The 24,354-nt window shown below is 43.8% G+C and overlaps 1 protein-coding gene, 1 long non-coding RNA gene, 1 other non-coding gene and 1 pseudogene across 6 annotated transcripts in view; 3 read left to right on the top strand and 1 right to left on the bottom strand.

Annotated features, from left to right (window-relative positions):
- The window catches only part of WTAP (WT1 associated protein), a 29,840-nt gene extending 26,929 nt beyond the window's left edge, over nucleotides 1-2,911 (bottom strand). For 2 of the 4 annotated variants that reach the window (XM_050789229.1, XM_050789232.1), the window contains exon 1: nucleotides 2,219-2,462. The gene's annotated coding sequence lies outside the window, so the exon portion shown is untranslated. Of the gene's footprint in view, nucleotides 1-2,218; nucleotides 2,463-2,574 lie in introns of those variants that run through there. The other 2 variants (XM_050789230.1, XM_050789231.1) reach the window with 2 other exon arrangements.
- On the top strand, nucleotides 2,787-24,094 carry LOC126953668 (uncharacterized). Its single transcript, XR_007725290.1, has 2 exons — nucleotides 2,787-3,057; nucleotides 23,662-24,094. It is a non-coding gene; the product is annotated as an uncharacterized LOC126953668 (long non-coding RNA).
- LOC126954083 (U4atac minor spliceosomal RNA) lies at nucleotides 9,696-9,819 on the top strand. Its single transcript, XR_007725529.1, has one exon. It is a non-coding gene; the product is annotated as a U4atac minor spliceosomal RNA (small nuclear RNA).
- Nucleotides 14,222-20,392, top strand: LOC126953667 (heterogeneous nuclear ribonucleoprotein H2-like; annotated as a pseudogene).
- Nucleotides 24,095-24,354: the final 260 nt, after the last annotated feature.

Genomic DNA, 24,354 nt, shown 5'->3' with positions numbered 1-24,354 from the left:
TGATGTCTTAACATAGAAAAACAGCTTAGTATGGAGTTCAGTCTTGATTGGTTAGGTGCCTAAGATCCCAGATCCCAGTACCTTCCTGGCTCTCAGCATCATAAAGTCAGGTAACTCAGTTCCCTCTGAACAGAGGCAAGCGCCAGCCAACACAACTTCAGTAAGAAGACACAGTACCTTGGTGAAACAAATCATAGCTGAATGTAAGAAATCAATCTTCAGACACTGTAGGAGCAAGGTACTGATGAGGAACTGAAAGGCCATCTTTTCCTTACCCTCTATCTGCCATATGTGATTCCAAGCAAGTCTTTTAACTCTTGCAGTTTCAAGTCAGCAAAAAGATAATTTTGCCTGCCTCACAAAGTGCTGCAAATATTAATGCTTTCAGCACAATAAAAATGCTACAAATAGATTTTTCAAACAAAATATGAACATAATATGAACATAAAAGGCAACTTCAACGTGCACTTAGAAAAGATTAAATTCTACTAACTGTATCTTCAAAGGCAGAAAATATTTATAGCACTATATTCTAGTTAGATGGAATACCGTTATACACAATGAAGTATACTATTGTGGAGATACTGAGAAGTTTTTGTGTGTTAAGCTTAGTAACTACAAGAAACAAAATATTTAGAGGCAGAAAGTTGGAGACAACCAAAAAAATTAAAAACACTATCTTAGTCTTGTTTTGCTGAAGGACCTACTAACATACAATTTTGACGAGCAAGAAACAAATATATAATGATCTAAACTGCTAAACAATATATTCAAAGGGATTCAATACTACATACAAGACCACAGGGGACCTTGAACGCTTTACTGTACTGTACAAATTGTGACAATGCTCATCTCCACATCATAGGGCTTTTACATATTTTCTGTTTCATCTCTACCAGCTTATTTCTGACAAACAATACACAAAAATATTTTCAGCAAACATGACTCAACGTTGAATTGGAAAAGCTACACATAAAAGAGCCATGTAAAAATAAGCTGTGCCTGGGACACCCTATTATTATTACTTTTATCCTTTAGGAGTTAGACATTCTGGTAGCTTGTACAAATTCTGCCACTGAAAAAGTACGAAAAATACTGAACTTTTAGACTATGTGTCTGCTTAAGATACCTTAAGATCTAAAAGCACTGTAAGAAACACACCTATCCAAACCTGTAAAATGTAACCTCAACCTTATCACAAGCCAACCTGCGGACTTGCCTAATCAGATGCTACTTGAATGAATTAAAATGTATCCACCTTGAAAAGATTTTTCGCTCATAATTTTAAATTACGGTTTTAAATGACCACAACATGTTTATCGTAGAAAACTTAATGGTCAAAATTTTAAAATCCAAAAAACGAGACCGTGTGATGGATCTATGACGTCCACTTATCTTCCGAAGCAATAGAATTAACTAAAACTAGATAAAATAGGCACAAATACAACTTCTAACTGTAACATACTAATCGAAGTATTTCCCTACCAAACTAAACAGTTTTTTTTTTTTTTTTTTTTTTTTTTTTTTACATAATCAGCTATGCTAGTCCTTGATAATGTTAAGCTAGTCCTTTGGGATCAACCAACCAAGTGACTTCCTTATCAAAACAAGAACTTGGCCTTTTCCACTACGTGTACACTGACTTATGAAAAAAGGTTAAAAAAATAATGTAGTAACTGTCTCACAGGGATCCACCGTAAGACTCGGATTTCACAAAAATCTGCAAATAATTCAGTTTCTTTCCTCAGAATGCATGCACTCATTTAAAAATGGAAGTCTACAAGAGAACGTAGCTGCAGTAACATCCTACTGCGTGACATGAAATGTAGGGAACGAACGTTTCTTTTTTTCCTTGCTGAACTCGGGAGAGGCCCAAGGGAGGTGGAGGGAGCAACACCGAGGTGAGGAAAAAACGAGCGCCGCCGCTCAGCCCGCGGAGGGCATCCTCCGACCTCCGTGAGTGGCCGGTCTCTCCGGCCGCCGGAGCACCCCTCTCACCCCGGGCCCTGGGGACGGAGGACGGAGATAAAATGGCCTCGACGCGGCGGAAGTGTTCCCCGCTGGCGGGAAGGTAGAGCGGATAACGAGACTGGTGCCCCGCCGGGCCCGAGTGGCCTTTCGGGCCCTGCCAGCCTCTTACCGGCCGGGGGCGGCTGCGCCCCAACCCTCAGCCCCGGAGGTCCCCCGCGGCCGCTCCCGCCAGCCGGCCCGCACCTACCTCTTCAGGCGGAAGCCGCGCCGGCGCCGCCAGTCGCATAGGCCGAGGCCGCGCTGCTTGCCCTGCCGCCCGGGCCCCCCGGGCCCCCGCGCAGCCGGACAGCTCTGGCGCCTGCCCCGCCGCACTCCTAGTCCCGCCGCAACCCCAGCGCTCCCCTTTATTTGTGGGTCTCGCTGCCACAAAATGGCGCTGAGGGAGGAAACCAGGACCCGCCGCCCGGCCCCGCCCCGCCACCGGGCTCCGCTCCGCCCCGCCCCGCCCCACAGCCGGCCCAAACTCGCCGCAGGCCAGCGCCACTGCCTCCCGCCTCCCGCCAGCCTCCCCGCTCCGCCATGTTCGCGTTCTGGCCCACTCACAGAAGAGTCGCCTTTCAGGCGTGGCCGCAGTCACTCGCCCGCCGCCGGGCCCTGCCAGGAGAGGAAAGGTGAAGGGAGGGAGGCCGCCAGCCTAGCCCGATCGGGGCCTCGAGGCGCAATGGAGCAGCTGCTCCCCGGTAATACGCCCCGTCTTTTCCCAGGAGCCTGGCGCGAGCTCCGCGGGCGCCGGAGCTCAGCTAGCGCGGTAAGGGAAGCGGCCGAAGGGAGGGGCGGGCCAGCGAGGTCGGAGGTCAGCCCCGGGGCATCACGGGAAGGGAAGGTGGACGTACTCGCCGGGGCCACCTGCGGCTGCGGGGGCGGCCTCGTGCGGAGGGATCTGGGCGAAGGCGGCGCGTGGTTGGCCGCTTTGTGTTCGCGACGCTCATCCGTGATGCTTCCGCGTGCCGGAGAACCAGGTGCCACCTCAGGAGAGAAGCGGTGGGCGGCGAGCCGCGGGCCTTTGCTCTTAGCAGAAGCTCACCTGTAAGTTTTGGGAACTTAGAATCCGATGTCCTCCCTCTCTTCAGTCGTGAGGCGCAGCCTTCTGGCCGCTGGGTTCGTTCCTCCTTGACATCTCTGGAGACGCATCAAGGAGCTATTGTTCTCCGGCGTCGGAGGTTGCGCTGTGTCCGCGGCGCTGAGGGCTCCTTGCTAACTCGAACGTGGGGAAGGCGGCCCTGTGAGGTTTAGTGAACCCAACCAAAGAGGTCCTGCAAGTGGAGTAGACTCCCTGAAGCAAGACTGCCATCTGGACCGCCGAGTAAGGGCGGTGTTACCTGGAGAAGCAGTCTCTAAACACTTACTAGAGGAGCACGTAGTTCTTTTGATTGGTCTGTCCTTAGCCGGCTTTCTCGAACCTGTTCATCCCCAAAGGAGTGTCTTGTAGTAGGGTGATCTATTAGGATAAGATTAAAGTACATTCCAGATGGCCATAGTGTGTTCCCAGTGAATCAGATCAGTCTGGAGAAAATCTTTGCAACTTGTATCACAAGAGCGCTCAAAAATTGAAAACAAAAAGTCCAAAAGCCAAAGGGGAAAATGGGGAAGCACATGAACAGATGATTCTCAGAAAAAATACAGTCATTTTTTATGTTCTATGTAATTCTGTGTTCCTCATGAACATAGAAAGTCGCTCCACCTCACTTACAATGGAAATACATATTGAAATTGCCTTTCCTGGTGGGAATGGAAAAATGGTTCAAGTTCTGTCGAGTTCAAAATTACTCGTGTTTTTTCTTATACCTTGAAGTTATACTTCTAACCGTAACCTTATTCTGAAGGTACAGCTCCACACGTGGAAACAATAGGTACACAAGGTTATTGCAGTGCTGTCATAGCAAAAGTTAGGGATAACCCAAATATCCATTAATAGAGAACTGATTGGGAATGGTGCATCCATATAGTAGAATACAGTGCAGCCATTAAAAAGATTCATAAAATAATCATGTGTTACTTTGAAATGAGTCTCAGGTTATATCAAGTATTCACTTAAATACTTAAGTATATTAAGTATTTACTTTATTCAAAAGCAAAAATAAGCATATATGCTTTTATCTATTTACTTAAATATATTAAAAATATATTTAATATGAATATTTATATATATATATATGCTTATTTTGGGGGAGGAATTGGAAGGATATCCTTGAAACTTAAAATAGTTACCTATAAAGAGTGGTGGGAAAGAGTGGAGGGGAGACAAGACTTCTTTATCTTTGAATTTTTAGTTTTACATAGCCAAAAAGTAAATAAAAAAGAAAACAAAATAAACCCTAAGGTTGAAAGCAAATAGAAACAAATGAACTTAACTAATACAACTAGCGATACACAGAAAAAATAATTATTCTTTGGCGCCTTTTTTTTTTTTTTTTTTTTTTTTTTTGAGACAGTCTCACTGTGTTGCCCAGGCTGGAGTGCAGTGGTGTAATCTCAGCTCACTGCAACCTCTGCCTCCTGGGTTCAAGCGATTCTCCCACCTCAGCCTCCTGAGTAGCTGGGATTATAGGCATGTGCCATCATCCCCTGCTGATTTTTGTATTTTTAGTAGAGATGGGGTTTCACCATGTTGGTCAGACTGGTCTCAAACTCCTGACCTCAGGTGATCTGCCTGCCTTGGTCTCCCAAAGTGTTGGGATTACAGGCGCGAGCCACCACCACTGGCGCCTCCGAGCTTTTGAACACAGTACTCTAGTAGTGTATCTGTGTTGAGATAGTGTAGTCTTTCCTTATATGCAGGAGATTGGATCTAGGACCTTCTAGGAGCATATACAGAAATCTGCATACTAAAGTCCCAGACCTGAGCATAGGGAAAGTTGGTTCTTTGTATAGGCGTGTTTTGCATCCTGCTGTACTTCTGCTTTGTTTTCTTCCTTCCTTCTCTTTCATTTCTTTTTCTTTTCTTTTTTCTTTCTCTCCCTCTCTTCTTCCCGCCCTCCTTCCCTCCCTCCCTCTCTCCCTCCCTCCTTCCCTTTCTTCCTTTCCTTCCCTTGCTTTTCTTTTTTTTTCTTTTTTGAGAACAGGGTCTGACTGTCATCCAGGCTGGAGTGCAGTGGTACGATCACGGCTCACTACAGCTTTGACTTCCTGGGCTCAAGCAGTCCTCCCATCTCAGCCTCCCGAGTAGCTGGGACCACAGGCATGTGCCACCACATCTAGGTAATTTTTTTCTGTTTTTTTGTAGAGCGCTATGTTGCCTAGGCTGGTCTTGAACTCCTGGGCTCAAGTGATCCTCCCACCTAGCCTCCTAAAATGCCAGGATTGTAGGTGTGAGTCACCGTCCCTGGCCCCACTGTGTTTGGGTAAAAAGAAATCCACATATAAGTGGACCCTGGCAGTTCAAACTAGTGTTATTCAAGGGTCAACTGTGTATCCTAAGGATGAAAAAAGTGCAAAGGAGCTTTCAGCTTCACTGATTTATGATTAATGGTAACATTGTTACTGTGGTTTTGAAACTGTACTGCATAAGGTAGGATAACATAAGTATTTTAATGTTACTGTGTACAAAGACTTGCAGTGTATGAGAAAATGAGATACAAATGCAAGATCAAAGAAGTTCAGAAAAGGGCCGGGTGTCTGATGCCTGTAATCCCAGCACTTTGGTAGGCCAAGGTGGGAAGATCGTAAGAGTCCAGGAGTTTAAGACCAGCCTGGACAACGTAGCGAGATCTGTCTCCATTTTTTAAAAAATTTAAAACAATTTTTAAGAAGTTCATTGATCCTCGGGGGGAAGAAAACTAATATAAAGAATTTTAGGCCGGGTGCGGTGGCTCAAGCCTGTAATCCCAGCACTTTGGGAGGCCAAGATGGGCGGATCACGAGGTCAGGAGATCGAGACCATCCTGGCTAACACGGTGAAACCCCGTCTCTACTAAAAAAATACAAAAAACTAGCCGGGCGAGGTGGCGGGCGCCTGTAGTCCCAGCTACTCGGGAGGCTGAGGCAGGAGAATAGCGTAAACCCTGGAGGCGGAGCTTGCAGCGAGCTGAGATCCGGCCACTGTGCTCCAGCCTGGGCGACAGAGCGAGACTCCGTCTCAAAAAAAAAAAAAAAAAAAAAATTTTAAGAAGTTCAGAAAAAAAATATCTGTAATATCGAGTTTAAACTGGAGGGCTGGGTGCAGTGGCACATACCTTGAATCCCAGTGCTTTGGGAAGCCAAAGTGGCCTAGGAGTTCAAGACCAGCCTGGGCAACACAGTGAGATCTTGTCTCTACAAAATACAAAATAATAAAATAGCCAGGGGTGGTAGCCTGTGCCTATAGGCCTAGCTACTTGGGAGGCTAAGGCGAGGGGCCCAATTGAGCCCAGGAGTTTAAAGTTACAGTGAGCTGTGATATCACCATTGCACTCCAGCTTGGGCAATAGACCCTATCAAAAAGAAAAAAAAAAAAAAAAAAAAAAAAGGAAAAAAAAGTTAAACTGCAAAAAAAAAAAATAATGTCCTAGTTCTGTGGACTGAAAGGGCCTAGAAGCACTAGGGTGACCAGTTGTTCCAGTTTGCCACAGACAGAGGGGTTTTCTCTGGATGCTGGACTTTCGGTTAAAACTGGAAGAGTCCCAGGTGAACCAGGATGTACAGGCATGGTCACCCTACAGTAACAGTGAGCACATCTAACACCCAGATCTTGGTTTCTAAATTCCATTTCCCACTAAAAAGATCCAGAGCTCCTTTGGAGAATTGGCTGATTCCAGCTCTGGGATGGGAAAAGTACAAGATGAGCCAGGTATTTCATTGTGCCTGAATGCAAAGGAAGTGCTTAGACCAATGAGGCTATGCCAGCTGTATTTAGGAGAACAAACAAAACTAATCCATAGCGAAAGACAGCAGATCAGTGGTTGACTAGGAGGGGAAGAGAGAAGGAATTGACTGGAAAGGAAAATGGGAGAACTTTTGGGGGTGATGGAAATGTTCTGTGTCATGGTTAACGGGGATGTATACATCTGTCAAAATTCATCAAATTGTGTCACTATATAGGATGCATTTTATTGCAAACCAAATGAGAAAAGCAAAGTCTGTTGAGAACTTGCCATAGCAAGGGAGTCAGCCACCATCCCTTATGTTTTGGCAGAGGTTCAAAGGCATGCAGAGGAGTGGGAAAGCTTTACAGTGGACAAAAGGAAAGGTTTCACAGGTATGCCTGATCGGAAGCTGTTGGCATGGGGAAGCTGGAAGCTAACTACAAGTTGGCATCCTATGGGCTTGGTTAAAGGAGGATATTTGGTTTTCTGTGAATGGTCATAAGCTAGAATTGGGACAAAAATTAGGGAAGCTGTCCATTTTTAATCAAGTCCTGGCCATTTTGAGCTGATTGTCATAGAAGTTATTATTTAGCTTCCTGAATTGCTACCAGAGATAGCAATCCAGAGATACCAGAGATAGAGTCTGATTTCCTACAAGTCTGGTTGATAGCAGGTTTGGCTTTCAGGCTGGGAGGACAGCACTTATGGTAGATAGGTGGTTGGTTTACTGGGCTAGTTGTTGCAGGTAATGGGTCAGAATTCTGCTTTTATGTATATTCTGGCCATTTTCCATTTGTATTTTCAGTCTCTCAAAAATAAATTTTAGAGACATGGGAGCCAGCTTGAAGGATCTCCCACAGGCCAAATTTAGGGCAGTTTTAGCGTCAAAAAGAAAATAAATACAATTGATTGCAAATACTAAATAAATAAAAATCTGCTATCTAGTACAGAGAAGAGAGAATAAGAAGAGGGAAACTATTTTTCCTTCATTAGTAGTGTCCATTACATCAATTCGATACTCTGAAAATTAGTTATTAAAGGGAGATAGCATTTACCCTGTTTGTTTTTTGTTTCATTTGTTTTTGTTTTTAAGACAGAGTCTTGCTCTGTCATCCAGACTGGAGTGCAGTGGCACGAACATGGCTCACTGTAGCCTTGACCTCCTGGTCTCAAGTGATCCTCCTTCCTCCTCAGAAGCTGGGACTACAGGTGCTCACCACCATACCTGGCTAAGTGTTTTTGCTTTTTTTTGGGTTTTTTTTAGAGATGGGGTCTTGCTATGTTGCCCAGGCTGGTATTGAACTCCTGGGCTCAAGTGTTGCTCCCACCTCAACCTCCCAAAGCATTGGGAGTACAGACATGAGCCACTGCTCCCAACCTACCCTGTTTTTTTTGTTTTTTTGTTTTTAATAAAGAATGTGGTTTATCCCCAGTTGATGAGGAAAAACTCTACTATAGGATGCCAGCTAATAAGTATAGAATAAAATATAGAATTAGAAAATAACCATGATGCAAACCTTAATGAAATAATTGACTCAGACAAGGACTTTCAATGGACTTTAAAACCTTTAGATGAAAGACTGCTGGGAAATGCCATCAAAGTATCATTCTACAGGCTACTTACCTAATTGTAAAAGAAATTACAGGCTGGGTGTGCTGGCTTACGCCTGTAATCCCAGCACTTTGGGAGGCCGAGGCAGGCAGATCACGAGGTCAGGAGTTCAAGACCAACCTGGCCAATGTAGTGAAACCCCCATCTCTACTAAAAATACAAAAAAAAAAAAAAAGGCCACAGTGGCTCATCTTTGTAATCCCAGCACTTTGGGAGGCCAAGGCAGGCGGCTCACCTGAGGTTGGGAGTTTGAGACCAGCCTGACCAACATGGAGAAACCCCATCTCTACTAAAAATACAAAATTAGCCGGGCGTGGTGGCGCATGCCTATACTCCCAGCTACTACTCGGGAGGCTGAGGCAGGAGAATCGCTTGAACTCGGGAGGCGGAGGTTGTGGTGAGCCAAGATCGCGCCATTGCACTCCAGCCTGGGCAACGAGAGCAAAACTCCACCTCAAAAATAAATAAATAAATAAATAAAAGGCTAGGCGCAGTGGCTCATGCCTGTAATCCCAGCACTTTGGGAGGCGGAGGTGGGCAGATCACGAGGTCAGGAGATTGAGACCATCCTGGCTAACAGGGTGAAACCCCGTCTCTACTAAAAATACAAAAAATCAGCTGGGCGTGATGGCGGGCGCCTGTGGTCCCAGCTACTTGGAAGGCTGAGGCGGGAGAATGGCATGAACCCGGGAAGCAGAGCTTGCAGCGAGCCGAGCTTGTGCCACTGCACTCCAGCCTAGGTGACAGAGTGAGACTCCGTCTCAAAAAAAATAAATAAAAATAAATAAAAAGTAAATTAAAATAAAAATACAAAAAAAATTAGTTGGGCGCAGGGGCATGCGCCTGTAGTTCTAGCTCCTCGGGAGGCTGAAGTAGGAGAATCACTTGAACTCAGGAGCGGAGGTTGCACTGAGCCAAGATCGCGCCGTTGCACTACAGCCTGGGCGACAGGGCAAGACTCTCAAAAAAAAAAAAAGATAAAATACACCTGTATAGTGGAGCCATCTGGTGGTCACCATTTGAACCAACCCATCAAATTTAGTATCAGTAATAGTGGGACAACCTCCAGTTTACAGAAAATACAAGAGAAAGGGTTGTCATGCAAATCTAATAGTACTAGCAAAGATAATTATTCAAAAAAAGTCATAAGACTATAAGCAATAAATATTGAGCAGCTGAGTTAGGCATACTATAGTCTCAGTTTCAATATCTAACCAGCTTCAAGTCACCATTTCGAATGAAATATCAGTACATGATGAAAGTTACTTACAACCATCCATTTCTTGGGTTTGTGCTACTGTTCAATGAGTGCCTAGTGAGGGCAGTACCACTAACTCCTGCACAACATTGAAATCAACTAGAGCTTTGCTTTACCTTAGTGCAATTTTTGGGAAAATGAGAAACCGCTTTCCCATACACACACAAAGTTATTTACATATTAGTGTATTAAAAAGTACATACAGGCTGGGCACGGTGGCTCACGTCTGTAATCCCAACACTCTAGGAGGCTGAGGTAGGTGGATCATTTGAGGTCAAGAGTTCATGACCAGCCTGGCCAACATGGTGAAACTCGGTCTCTACTAAATATATATATACATATATTTACATTTTTTAAAAATAAAAAATGTGGTTTATCCCCAGTTGATGAAGAAAAACTCTAGTATAGGATGCCAGCTAATAAGTATAGAATAAAATATAGAATTAGAAAATAACCATGATGCAAACCTTAATGAAATAATTGACTCAGACAAGGACTGTCAATGGACTTTAAAACCTTTAGATGAAAGACTGCTGGGAAATGCCATCAAAGTATCATTCTACAGGCTACATATATATATGTACACACACACACACACACACACACACACACACACACACACACACACACACACAAAATTAGCCGGACGTGGTGGTGGGCGCCTGTAATCCCAGCTACTCAGGAGACTGAGACAGGAGATTCACTTGAACCCGGGAGGTAGAGGTTGCAGTGAGCTGAGATCGTGCCACTGCTCTCCAGCCTGGGAGAGGGAGCGAGACTCTGTCCCCCCGCCACCACCCCAAAAAAGAAAAGAAAAAACAAGGCTGGGCATCGTGTCTCACGCCTGTAATCCCAGTACTTTGGGAGGCCAAGGTGGGTGGATCACTTGAGGTCAGGAGTTCGAGACCAGCCTGGCTAACATGGTGAAACCCTGTCTCTACTAAAAATACAAAAATTAGCCGGGTGTGGTGGCGCACGCCTGTAATCCCAACTACTTGGGATGCCGAGGCAGGAGACTCTCTAGAACCCAGGAAATGGAGGTTTCAGTGAGCTGAGATCGCGTGACTGCACTCCAACCTGGGGGACGGAACAAGACTCTGTCTCAAAAAACAAAACAAAACATAGTACTGAGTTAGATTGAGATTAAGTGAATTGGCCACTTCTTTGCCATAAGCCTAATACTTAGCCTATAACTTTTTTTTTTTTTTTTTTTTTTTGAGAAAGGATCTTGCTCTGTTGCCCAGGCCGAAGTGAGGGAGCACGATCTTGGCTCACTGCAGACTCCGCCTCCTTTGCTCAGGTGATCCTCCTGTCTCAGCCTCTCCAGTAGCTTGGACCACAGGCGCAAGCCACCTCTCCGGATCTGGGCTCACTACAACCTCTGCCTCCTTGGTTCAAACGATTTTCCCACCTCAGCCTCCTGAGTAGCTGGGATTACAGGCACGTGCCACCATGCTCGGCTAGAGACATGGGTAGAGACAGTAGAGACAGAGTTTCACCATGTTGGCCAGGCCGGTCTTGAGCTCCTGACCTCGTGATCCACCTGCCTCGGCCTCCCAAAGTGCTGGGATTGCAGGCGTGGGCCACCGCGCCAGCTGACTTCTCTTATCTCTTATGTGGTGAAAACAGAAAAAGAGAGCTCTGTGAGATCCCTTTTATAAAGGCACTGATCTCATTCCTGAAGGCCCTACCTTCATGACCTAATCACCTTCCAAGGGCCTCACCACCTACCTCCACATTAGGGATTAAGATTTCAACATGAATTTTGGGTGGATGCAAACATTCCATCTATTGCAGAAGTACAGAGGAAAAAAAAAAAATTTGCTGTAAGTCTAGCTTTTGGTATTGGCACCCAGAAATCCAGGGATCCTGGAGAGATCAGAGTTGTTGGTTAAAAACATTAATGTTAATCCACAGTGCTCTCAAGAACTCACATCTGGTATGACTATGACCATGTCATGCTGTTTCACCAGTTAGTACCTCTGCTGGGTCCATTCTTTCTGTCTGGAATGCTCTTTCTACTCTTCTATGCCAGGTTATCTCCTATTCACCATTAGCAATTAGCCTAAGAAACATTATTTATTTACCTTAGTTTGTGTCAAGCATAGAGATTTGTGGTTTTACAGATAGGGAAGGCAAACCAAACTTCCTAGTCTTCTTTTTCTAATCTAGCGGATTTTACACTGACTTATGTGATTTTACTGTGAGCAGCAATGCAGCATATCAACCCAATGTATCTAATCTTTCAGATTTAGTGAACATTTAGATCTTTTAAATTATAATTAAAGCTAATAATGTTTAGTCTTCATTTTCTCTGCAGACGACAAAGACTTCTGACATTCTAAGTTTTTTTTTTTAAAAATTAAGTAGGTTTTTATAATTTTTACTAGGCTATTATTAAAATACTATTTCAGAAATTCATATGTTGATGAGATATCTGCGTTCTCGTGTATGTTGCAGCACCATTCACAATAGTCAAGATAAAGACTCAGTCTAAGTGTCCATCAACAGATGAATGGATAAGGAAAATGTGGTATATATGGCCAGGCATGGTGGCTCATTTCTGTAATCCCAGCACTTTAGGAGGCTGAAGTGGGAGAATTGCTCGAGGAGGGTTTGAGACCAGCCTGGGCAACAAAGTAAGACCCCATCTCTAAAAAAAAAATAAAAATTAGCCAGGCATGGTGGTGTGTGCCTGTAGTCCCAGCTACTTGGGATGCTGAGGTGAGAAGATTTCATGAGCCCAGGAGTTCAAGGCTGTAGTGAGCTATGAATGCACCTCTGCATTCCAGCCTGGGTGACAGAGGGGAGAGACCCTATCCCAGAAAGAAAGAGAAAAGGAGAGAAAAAGAAAAAGAAAATGTGGTGTGTATATATATACATGTACATATCCATGTATATATGTAAGAATACTATTTAGCCACAGGAAGACATTATATTAAGTGAAATAAGCCAAACACAGAAATACTGCATGTTCTCACTGATATTTGAAAGCTAAAAAAGTTGATCTCATAGAAGTAGAAAGTAGAATAGTGGTTACTAGAGGCTGGAAAGGGTGGGGGTAGGGAGGGGACAGCCAGAGGTTATTAACAGATATGAGAGTACAGCTAGATGGGAGGAATAAGTGCTAGTGTTCTACAGCACTATAGGGTAACTATAATAACCAGCAATTTATTGTATATTTTCAAATAGAAGAGCAGATTTTGAATGTTTTCAAACAAAGAAATAATAGGTATTTGAAGTGATAGATGTGCCAATTACCCTGATTTCATCACTACACATTGTATACATGTATGGAAACATCACAGTATACTCCAGAATATGTACAGTTATTATGTGTCCATTAAAAATAATATTATGGACACATTATTTTATTTTATAAATAATTATTTATAAATAATTATAATATAAATTATTTATAAATAATTATATTATAAATTATTTATAGTTTATATAATTATTTTATAAATTATTTTATAAATTTATACTCTGTCTCTAATTCTAAAATAATAATAGTAAAAAAATAAATATAGAATTAGGTTTTAAACATTCTGAACTCCTTGGTGGGAATGAGGAGCATCCGTTAGTCAACAGAGGTAACAGAGGTATGGGTAACTCAGAGTCAATTATTCTTGGAAACAGGCTTGTCCAGCTACTGGAAAAAAATCCCTTTTCTGGGAAAAATAAAGGCACACTTTGCATGGAATTTCCCTGTCCTGATCCCTGTAATTCTTTCCTGGTTGCCCATTCGGTACAAATAACAGCAGCTTTCTGAAAAGGATTTAGCATGCCAGAATGACTAGGCGTTGCTGTACTCCTTCCAACATCCCAGTACACACTACTGGGAGCCATGTTCCTCCTCTTGCACAATCTAGGAACTTCTAAATTGTGTTTGAGTCATAGTGTCTTCAGGCCAGGAGATGAATTACGGCCGTTGTAAGCCAGTGTTTCTCAACAAGTGTGCTGTTGTTTTTGGACAAGACAATTTGTGTGTGTGTGAAAAGAATTTTGTGGACGTTTAGCATCCCTAGACCAACCCACTAGATACCAATAGCACCTCTCTGTTTATGTGACAACTGAAAGTGTCCCTTTCTATATTTTCAATACTGCCCCCTCCCATCATACCCTTGATGAGAACCCGTGGTCTAAGGTAAGCATGGCTATCATGGTCTTTACCAAATAGTGGTGGTGCTCAGTCTTCTTGCAGGCAGAGTTGGACAGTTGAGCAGTTCTGACTGGGATCAGAGGAAATCTCTCGGGGTTTCTGAGAAAAATTTTCCTTCCTGAGAAGAGAGTGGCACACAAGATGAAATGTTTTCCCCCTCCCTCCCTTCCTTGTCTCTTACTAGGCTGTGAGAGGCTGTGATGCTTGCACCTATAGAAACCATCTTATGATGATGAGGCAACAAGTTGGAAAATGAAAGCAGGCTGCTGGGAATTCAGAGTCAAGAATGGAAAGTCCCTGGATCCTCGATGACCCTGTTAATCTTCCAATCTCACCAAGGGACTGCCAGTTCTTGGGCTTTTTATTAGGTAAAACAGATATGTCCTTATATTTAAAACCCTGTTCATCAGGATTCCTGTTACCCATAGCCAAACACATTCTAACTTACTTAGGAAGGGCATTTATATGATAAACAGGTGAAATAAAATGGAGAGGTGCCAGCAAAACTAGGTTTTTCTGTGACACTTTGCTTTATTGTTGTTGTTTTTACATTATGATGTACATAGCCCTTGTTTTATAATTTAATAAAGCAAAAATTTAGAAGTCATTATTCATTTCCAGAAAACCAAACTTTTATAAGACAAAAAGCTAGCTACAATAAAAATATAATTGTCTTGAAGCATTTTATTTTCAGAACTTTTTTTTTTTTTCTTGAGACAGGGTCTAACTCTGTTACCCAGACTGCAGTCCGGTGGTGTGATCTCGGTTCACTGCAGCCTTCACCTCCTGGGCTCAAGCAACACTCCCACCTCAGCCTCCCAAGTAGCTGGGACTACAGGTGTGACCTACCACACCCAGCTCATTTTTGCATTTTTTGTGGAAACAGGAGTCTCACTATGTTGCCCAGGCTGGTCTCAAATTCCTGGGCTCACCTCCCAAAGTGTTAAGATTACAGGCGTGAGCCACCATGCCTGGTCTATTTTCAGAACTTTTCAAAATGCTATTCTGTTTGCCTCTGATGCTTGCTAATTATGTTTAACCTTATGGATGCAACAGTAAGATCTTGTTTGGTCGAACACTCAGTCAAATCTCTTCAGTTTTTAAAAGGACAGTTTTTTGTTCCCCACAAATTAAAGACCCACTAGAACAGGAGACAGTCCATTCAAAAACTCCGTGCCTGTTGACAAACTGCAAATCCGTATTTCTGCCAGAGGAATTCTGCCTTAAGCAATGGTTCTACTGTGGACCACATTGACTGCCTGTTAGGCTTGTTTTTGTTGCTCTTCCCTGTCTTTGTTAACCTCTAAATAGTTTTCTCCCAGTGCTACTGGCCAATCCAGGTCTTCAGCTTTTCTTGTTGACTAACAGTCGCCCCCTAGTTGGTCCTCTGCCACCCATCTTTGCTTCCCATCAAAACTGTCTCCTACACAACAAGCCTTTTCTAAGCACAGTTCTGGGAGATTTCCACTCCTGGGAAAATGAAGTAGACATACTTTGCCATGTTCCTCTCACCAAGTACGGCTGAAAATCCTGAGTATTATATGTAAAACAAGCAGAAGAAGACTAAAAGGCAAACTGGCTATGGATTTCAGGATCCAAGGACTGACACAGGAGTGACTCCCTGTGTTTCGTTTTTGCTTCATATATCCCAGAAGCCAGCAATCTGTAAACGTCAACAAGCATAGACCAAAAACAGCCCCCAGCAAAAGCCTCTTATGTATAACTAAAGGTCCAGGAAAGGAGGCAGTCTACCAAGACAGAAAACCTTTAGACAGTAACTGCTCTACTCCAGCCAGACAACAGAGAAGAATCTGTAGCCTACTGCCATCCACTCAAGCAAAGGCTCCTGATGAAAATGCCAGTGGGCTGTGATGTGATTAATTAGGCAGGACACCAGGGTAGGCTTATCATAATCTGGGCACACAGAATTGCAGTCATTTGGCACACCTTTTCAGCAAAGTGAAAAATAGGAATTGCTTTATAGTACTGTGGGAAAGAGCACCGCCTGGTGATGAAACAAGAACAAAACATCTAGAGGCTGTGCTGCTGAGCCTGGGAGTGAAGTAGGGAATGTACAGTCAGGAGAAGGGACTGATGGAATGTGCTGGTCTGTTCCCGATGGAAGCTAGGCTCATCTTCCCTAAGAGGGAAGAATCAGTATGTAATGTGTCAACCAGTGCGGGACTCAGGGAAGTCCAAGGTCATTGGGTTTCTGGAGGGGAAAAAGAATAGAGGAAAAGGTATAGACAGAGAAAGAGATGGGGAATGATGTTTCTTTGGTCCTCACAACCCAACATCTAGGGAAGTGAGGGCCTGCATTAGTCTCGTGTGACAGATGGGACAGCAGAGGCACAGAGAAGTTAGATGGCAGCACAGATAAGAGGTAAAGCTGGTGTGCTCATGTGATCACTTGCTTATGTGAGCATAAGTAGTTCTGGTTGTCATCTCACTATAGCCCATTTGAAGGCAGAAGGAGGAAAATTGCCCACTACACCAAAATTGCACTCAGCCAAACTTGCCACCAAGAGCTGAACAGTCGCCACGATGCTGAGCATGGAAGGCAGGGAGGGGTTCGTGGTAAAGGTCAGGGGCCTACCCTGGTCCTGCTCAGCCGATGAAGTGATGCACTTCCCTGATTGCAAAATACAAAATGGCACATCAGGTATTTGTTTCATCTACATCAGAGAAGGCAGACCAAGTGGTGAGGCATTTGTTGAACTTGAATCTGCAGATGAAGCGAAATTGGCTTTGAAGACAGAGAAACTATGGGACACAGATACGCTGAAGTATTCAAGTCTAACAGTGTTGAAATGGATTGAGTATTGAAGCACACAGGTCTGAATAGCCCTGATACTGCCAGTGATGGCTTCGTCTGGCTTAGGGGACTTCCGTTTGGCTGTAGCAAGGAAGAGATTGTTCATTTCTTTTCAGGGTTGGAAATTGTGCCAAATGGATTAACACTGCGAGTGGACTTTCAGGGGAAGACTTTTTGCAGTTTGCTTTGCAGGAGGTAGCTGAGAAGGCCTTGAAGAAACACAGGCAAAGAACAGGGCACAGGTACATTGAAATCGTCTAGAATAGCCAAGCTGAAGTTCAGACCTACTATGATCCCCCTCACAAGCTCATGGCTGTGCAGTGGCCGTGTCCCAGTGATAGGCCAGGGGCTGGCCGAGGATATAATAGCATTGGCAGAGGAGCTGGGTTTGAAAGGATGAGGCAGGGTCCCTATGGTGGAGGGTATAGAGGCTATGATGACTATTGTGGCTGTAATGATAGATGTGGCTGTAGGTCTGATAGATTTGGAAAAGACTGCATTTACTGTTTTTCAGGAATGTCTGATCATGGATGTGGAGATGGTGGGTACAGTTTCCAGAGCACCACAGGGCACTGTGTACACACTAGGGGGTTACCTTACAGAGCCACTGAGAATGATATAATTTCTGTTCACCTCTTAACCCCGTGAGAGTACATATTGAAATTGGACTCAATGACAGAGTTTACTGGTAGCGCAGATGTTGAGTTTGCTGCTCACGAGAATGCTGTCGCAGCTATGGCAAAAGACAAAGCTAATAGGCAGCACAGATATGTGGAGATCTTTTTAAATGCTGCAGGAAGGAGTAGGGGGGTTTATGGTCACAGCTATGTAGAACCTTTTTTTTTTTTTTTTTTTTTTTTGAGATGGAGTCTTGCTCTGTCACCCAGGCTGGAGTGCAGTGGCGCGATCTTGGCTCACTGCAAGCTCCGCCTCCTGGATTCATGCCATTCTCCTGCCTCAGCCTCCCGAGTAGCTGGGACTACAGGTGCCTGCCACCACGCCTGGCTACTTTTTTGTATTTTTAGTAGAGACAGGGTTTCACCATGTTAGCCAGGATGGTCTTGATCTCCTGACCTCGTGATCCGCCCACCTCGGCCTCCCAAAGTGCTGGGATTACAGGTGTGAGCCACCCCACCCAGCCTGTAGAACTTTTTTTGAATTCTACAGCGGGGGCAAGTGGTCGTGCTTATGGTAGCTAAATGACGGGAGGGAAGGGCTTATCCAACCAGTCTAGTTATACAGCTAAGTGGTGGTTATGCGGGTGGTTATGGTGGTCAGAGCAGTATGAGTGGTGGTTATGGTGGTCAGAGCAGTATGAGTGGTGGTTATGGTGGTCAGAGCAGTGTGAGTGGTGGTTATGAAGGTGGTTATGGTGGTCAGAGCAGTGTGAGTGGTGGTTATGAAGGTGGTTATGGTGGTCAGAGCAGTGTGAGTGGTGGTTATGAAGGTGGTTATGGTGGTCAGAGCAGTGTGAGTGGTGGTTATGAAGGTGGTTATGGTGGTCAGAGCAGTGTGAGTGGTGGTTATGAAGGTGGTTATGGTGGTCAGAGCAGTGTGAGTGGTGGTTATGAAGGTGGTTATGGTGGTCAGAGCAGCTGAGTGGTGGTTATGGTGATCAGAGCAGTATGAGTGGTGGTGATTGTGGTCAGAGCAGTGCGATTCGTGGTGATGGAGGTGGTCATGGTGGTCAGAGCAGCTGAGTGGTGGTGATGGAGGTGGTTATGGTGATCAGAGCAATGTGAGTGGTGGTTATAGAGGCGGTTATGGTGGTCAGAGCAGTGTGAGTGGTGGTTATGGTGGTCAGAGCAATATGAGTGGATATGACCACGTTCTGGAGGAAAACCCCAGTGACTGTCAGTCAAACCTTGCTCAGATAGAGAAGGAGCACTAAAGAGCTACTCCAGATATAAAAGATGTGCATTTATGGGAGTTGAATAGAATGGGAGGGACATCTAGTATATCCAGTATGATGGATAAATGGGAAATATAATTTATTCTTAGTCAGCTTCTCTTTGTCTTCTTTCTTTCTCTTTTTTTTTTGAGATGGAGCCTCTCTGTGTCGCCAGGCTGGAATGCAGTGGCACGATCTTGGCTCACTGCAGCCTCTGCCTCCCAGGTTTAAGCGATTCTCCTGCCTTAGCTTCCCGAGTAGCTGGGAATACAGGCACTCGCCACCACGCCCAGCCAATTTTTGTATTTTTAGTAGAGACGGGGTTTCACCATGTTGGCCAGGATGATCTCGATCTCTTGACCTCGTGATCCGCCCGCCTCGGCCTTCCAAAGTGGTGGGATTACAGGCGTGAGCCACTGCGCCCAGCCTCTCCTTTTAAAGAAAACAAGCAAAATTTACCAGTTTTGCATTACAGGCTTGTGACACTACATGCTTACTGTAAAAGTGGAAGATTATTTTAAAACTTTGAGCTCAGTAGTTTTGAACACTGAACACTGAAACATTCATCTATGACATAACAATAAGTTCAGTATTGACCATAACTATTGAAATAATTTTCAGCTTTCCTCAAGTTAGTTATGTTGTAGGAGTGTACCTAAGCAGTAGGCATATTTAGGTTGATGCAGTTTCACTTATATTAAATGTTGCTCTTATACCACAAATACATTGAAAATTTTGGAGACACGTTGAGAAACATGCTTTTCTGTAAAACTCAAATATAGAGGCTGTGTATACGATTCAAAATGAAAACATTCGGCATGTTTGTTAATTTTAGCTTTTTGGTTTAATATCCTCTAAGGCATGTGAGTGTACACTTGAGTGTATACTTTTACTTTTTTTTTTAAGATATGGGACAATTTTAAGATGTAATACTAATACTTTAGGAGTTTTGTCATGTCATTTGTATGGAATTCTGAGGCTTTCGTTTAAATCTTTCCTTGTGATTTCCATTTAGAAGTAATGTACTAAGTGAAACTTGTTAAATCTTCCTTTTAAAAAAAAAAAAAGGTAAAGCCTCAACTTGGATGAAGTAAGCTGCTTTCAAGTCCACTCCTTGAAACACACACAACAGAATTTCCATATGTACATACAAAAACAGAGGCCCTTTGCACTTGTTGCCCAGGCTGGAGTGCAGTGGTGCAATCTCGGCCCACTGCAACCTCCACCTCCCAGGTTCAAGCTATTCTTCTGCCTCAGCCTCCCAAGTAGCTGGGATTACAGGCATGTACCACCACGCCTGGCCATATTGTATTTTTTGTAGAGACAGGGTTTCTCCATGTTGGTCAGGCTGGTCCTGAACTCCCAACTTCAGGTGATCCACCCGCCTTGGCCTCCCAAAGTGCTGGGATTACAGGTGTGAGCCACTACGCCCGGCCAGAAGCCCTTTTTTTCAAAGATGAGGTCTCACTGTTCGCCAGACTGGAGTGCAGTGGTGCAGTCAGAGCTCACTGCAGCCTTGAACCCCAGGGCTTGAGCAATCCTACCTTAGCTTCCTGAGTAGCTGGGACTATAGGCAAATACCACAACACCTGGATTTTTTTTTTTTTTTTTTTTTGAGATAGGATCTCACTCTGTTGCCCAGGCTGGAGTGCAGTGGTACCATCACAACACACTGCAGCCTCTATCTCCTGGGCTCAAGTGATCCTCCCACCTCAACCTCAGTAACTGGGACTACAGGCGCACACCACGAGACCTGGCTATTTTCTTTTTTGGAGGGATGGGGTCTCCCTGTATTGCTGCTGGCTGATTTAAAAAAAAATTTTTTTTATAAACAATAAACAAAATACACACACACACATGTGTGTGTGTATATATATATATATATTTTTTTTTTTTTAACAGGTGTGGCGGGGTGGCTTACACCTGTAATCCCAGCACTTTGGGAGGCTGAGGAGGTGGGCAGATCATCTGAGGTTGGGAGGTTGAGACCAGCCTGGCCAACATGGTGAAACCCCATCTACTTAAAACACAGAAATTAGCCAGCTGTGGTGGTGCACACCTGTAGTCCCAGCTCCTTGGGAGGCTGAGGCACAAGAATTGCTTGAACCCGGGAGGCAGAGGTTGCAGTGAACCGAGATTGCACCACTGCACTCCAGCCTGGGCGACAAGAATAAGACTCAGTCTCAAAAAAATTAAAAAAAATTGTTTATACAGACAGGGTCTCGCTTTGCTGCCCAGGCTGGTATTGAACTCCTGGCTTCAAGGGATCCTCCCACCTCAGCCTCCCAAAGCACCGGGATTACAGGTGTTAGCCACTACAAATGCTTAGCAGCATAAAGGCACAACTTAGCTTCAGAGAATGTAATCTAAAGTATGTGTAAGCTTATCAGACTGATATGATAAAAGTAAGGTCCCTTATTTGGGACATCCTTATTTTATGCCCATAAACCTTTGAACTGAACAACAAGTCTCCCTCTCAGTAGAAAAAACCTTAGATACAGGGCAAGGACATTTTGTTCTTGTTCTCTAGGAAAAAGTGAGAGAAAAAAAAATGCTTCATTAGCCAAATGATCCAGTAAGTTTGAGTAGTACCACTGCCCCTGACGGGAATGAGCACATGGTAATGAGGGCAGATTTGGGTAGGAGGCGGCTAAAAGAAGCTGCTGTGGAGATGATCAGGGCCCCAGAGGCTTCCTTAATAAGGAAAACTGGGCTGTCTAAGGCTATGGCCAGAAGGCAGGGAAAACTTAGGCATGTTTCGGGCAAACAAATGTTTCCAGAGGTCCATTCTCCGAGCAGGGCTCAGCAGTGAGAGTGCAGGAGGTGGAACTGTGTGGCACACCAGCTGGTTATATTCCATCTAGGACTAAGTGAAAGCCAGGACACAGACACGAATCTGGCCCCAAAAGAAGGGATTGGCAAGGGCCAGGGCATGTTCGGGGGCCTCAAACACTGAAATTAGGGAGTGAGCAAGATACACAGGATAAATGTCAGCAGATAGGTGTGCCTACTCTATACAGGAATCTTACTAGAAGGCACAGAAAAGATAATATATATTTAATAAGTGTTTTAAGGATAAACCATGGCATAGCTTTGACCTAGGTAGTTTTCTAAAATCTATGTAACTTCAGCCTTGACTTTTGGAAAGCTGGAGTCAAGTGATAATTTTAATGTCATTTGGGCTGTCCCTGACCTTGTGCTAGATGAGCGATTATGTAACAGCATAGGTTACCATCATATTCAACCAGGCTAACATCATCAGTCATATGAACATGCCATGCCATTTGTATTATTATCAATGTCTAGATAGTCAATAGATATAGTGTAGGGTGAAAATATTCTTAAGTTCTATATTCAGTGAAATTCTGTCAGTTAAAATATAAATGTGTATATACTATGCAATAACTTTAAATGAGCTAAATACATCTCATTCTGATTAATATCATTTATCTTCGTATACACATTTGTTGATTCAAAAGGACATAATGGTCTTTCTAAAGTTATCTGGCTAATAACGTACTCTTTTAATGGCCTTTATTAACTTTCCACTGCACTTAGCTTTTTTATTTTTTTTAAAGAGAGCAGAGTCTCACTCCATCACCCAGGCTGGAGGGCAGTGGAATGATCATAGCTTACTGCAGCCTCTAACTCCTGGCTGAAGGGATCCTTCCATCCCAGCCTCCCGAGTAGCTAGGAATACAGGAGAGTACCACCATGTCTGACTAATTTTTATTTCTTGTAGAAATGGAGTCCTGCTGTGTTGCCCAGGCTAGTTTTGAACTCCTGGCCTCAGGCGGTCCTCCCACCTCAGCCACCAAAAGCACTTGAAATACAGGCATGAGCCATCATGCCCAGCCTATTTAGGTTTTTTTGTTTTTTTTTTTTTGAGACCAAGTCTTGTTCTGTTGCTCAGTCTAGAGTGCAGTAGTGTGATGTTGGCTCACTGCAACCTCTGCCTCCCAGCCTCAAGCAATTCTCCTGCCTCAGCCTCCCGAGTAGCTGGGACTACAGGCGTGCACCACCACTCCTGGCTAATTGTTTTGTATTTTTTGTTTTTTTTGTTTTTTGTTTTTTGTTTTGAGATGCAGTGTAACTCTTGTTGCCCAGGCTGGAGTGCAGTGGCGCAATCTTGGCTCACTGCAACCTCCACCTCCCGGGTTCAAGCAATTCTCCTGCCTCAGCCTCCCGAGTAGCTGGGGTTACAGGCGCCTACCACCATGCCCGGCTAATTTTTATATTTTTAGTAGAGATGGGGTTTCACCATGTTGGTCAGGCTGGTCTTGAACTCCCGACCTCAGGTGATCCGCCCGCCTCAGCCTCCCAAATTGCTGGGATTACAGTCGTGAGCCAGCACGCCCAGACATTTTTTTGTATTTTTAATAGAGATGGGGTTTCACCATGTTGGCTAGGCTGGTCTTGAACTCCATACCTCAAGTGATCCACCCGCCTTAGCCTTCCAAAGTGCTGGGATCACAGCCATGAGCCACCATGCCTGGCCCTATTTGGGTTTTTTAAAAGTTCATAATAATTATCTTTGTACATAAAACCTAATTATTAAAATTAACTTTCAGCCATGATTGTATAATGGTTAATATTTAAAAATAGAAAAAATAAAAGTTTCACAATCACTATAAATATTATGGGATTGTGCCCTTGCAATAATACATACAACACTTACACTTCATCTAATAGTTCTGCAATGACCTCTGCAGTAATCTAGCAGCTGACATGCTGAGAAATTATGTCAGGTATTTAAAATTAATTAATTTTAAACTACTATTAAATGTTTTAATAATTTATTTTGAATAAAACTTCAGATTCATTCTTGAATTTCAGAAGTTCATTCTCTGATGGTAATATTTGCATTTGATCAGATATTGATCCTAACAGCTGGTCACTAGGCATTCAGCTAAAGCATGCATTTCTTGCATGTCTAAATTCTTTAGAAAGTGACTAGAATTGTGGCATAACATTTCTTGATAGTCTGTGGATATTAATTGATATCTTAACATTTACTAATTACCAGTTACAGAAACCTTAATCAACTTTTTGTGACAAAGACTTGTCAAATAGTCACCAAATCCATTTCCTCTTCTTCCTGGTCACAGAGGTATGGCCAGAATGTGGCCACGTAGCTGAGCTCCGGATAATCCAGAGGGGATATATGATGTTTCCACTCCACAACAACCTTTCTCACTCTCTTTGCCTTCTTCCAACTGGATGGAGAGGAAGCCAAGGACCTAGAGGAGGATGAAGCCATGAAGTGGAAGCCAAGGAACCTCTGCACGAGACTGTGATGAGAATGTAAACCATGGAGAAGCAGGAATATATCTGTCAAAGCAGCGAGTGTTACTCTTCTAAAGGAATTTCAAAAAATGTTTGAAGACAACTCAGGAAGTCTTTAAGATCCAAAGCTGCAGCTGTGCATAGCACTTTCTAACTGTAAAGGTCACGCTTGGGCTGACTGGGGGTGGGTGATCCTCCGGCAAGAAGGGGAATTTAGGTTCTCTCCTAAAATCCCCACTGAAATGACTCATAGAATATATAGACTGGAGGGGAAAAGTCCACATTCAAGCTGGAAATGTTGGGTACTGTTCAAATACCAAAAATATGGGAGATTTTGAGATTCCACCATAGCACTGATGTGTGACTATTACACAATGAATAACAGTGACTCATGGATGAGATCATGAAGTGATATTCCTTTATTGCCCAATAGGTCATTAAATTTGCTTCATGGGCTTGTTTTTTCTTTGTCCCTGGAGCAAATGCTGGTCCCATGACTTTTTTTTTTCTTTTTT

Source organism: Macaca thibetana, chromosome 4, assembly GCF_024542745.1.
Source record: "Macaca thibetana thibetana isolate TM-01 chromosome 4, ASM2454274v1, whole genome shotgun sequence".
NCBI lineage: Eukaryota > Metazoa > Chordata > Mammalia > Primates > Cercopithecidae > Macaca > Macaca thibetana.
The sequence above is the reverse complement of the archived record's forward strand: the minus strand, read 5'-3'. Positions and strand labels throughout refer to the sequence as shown.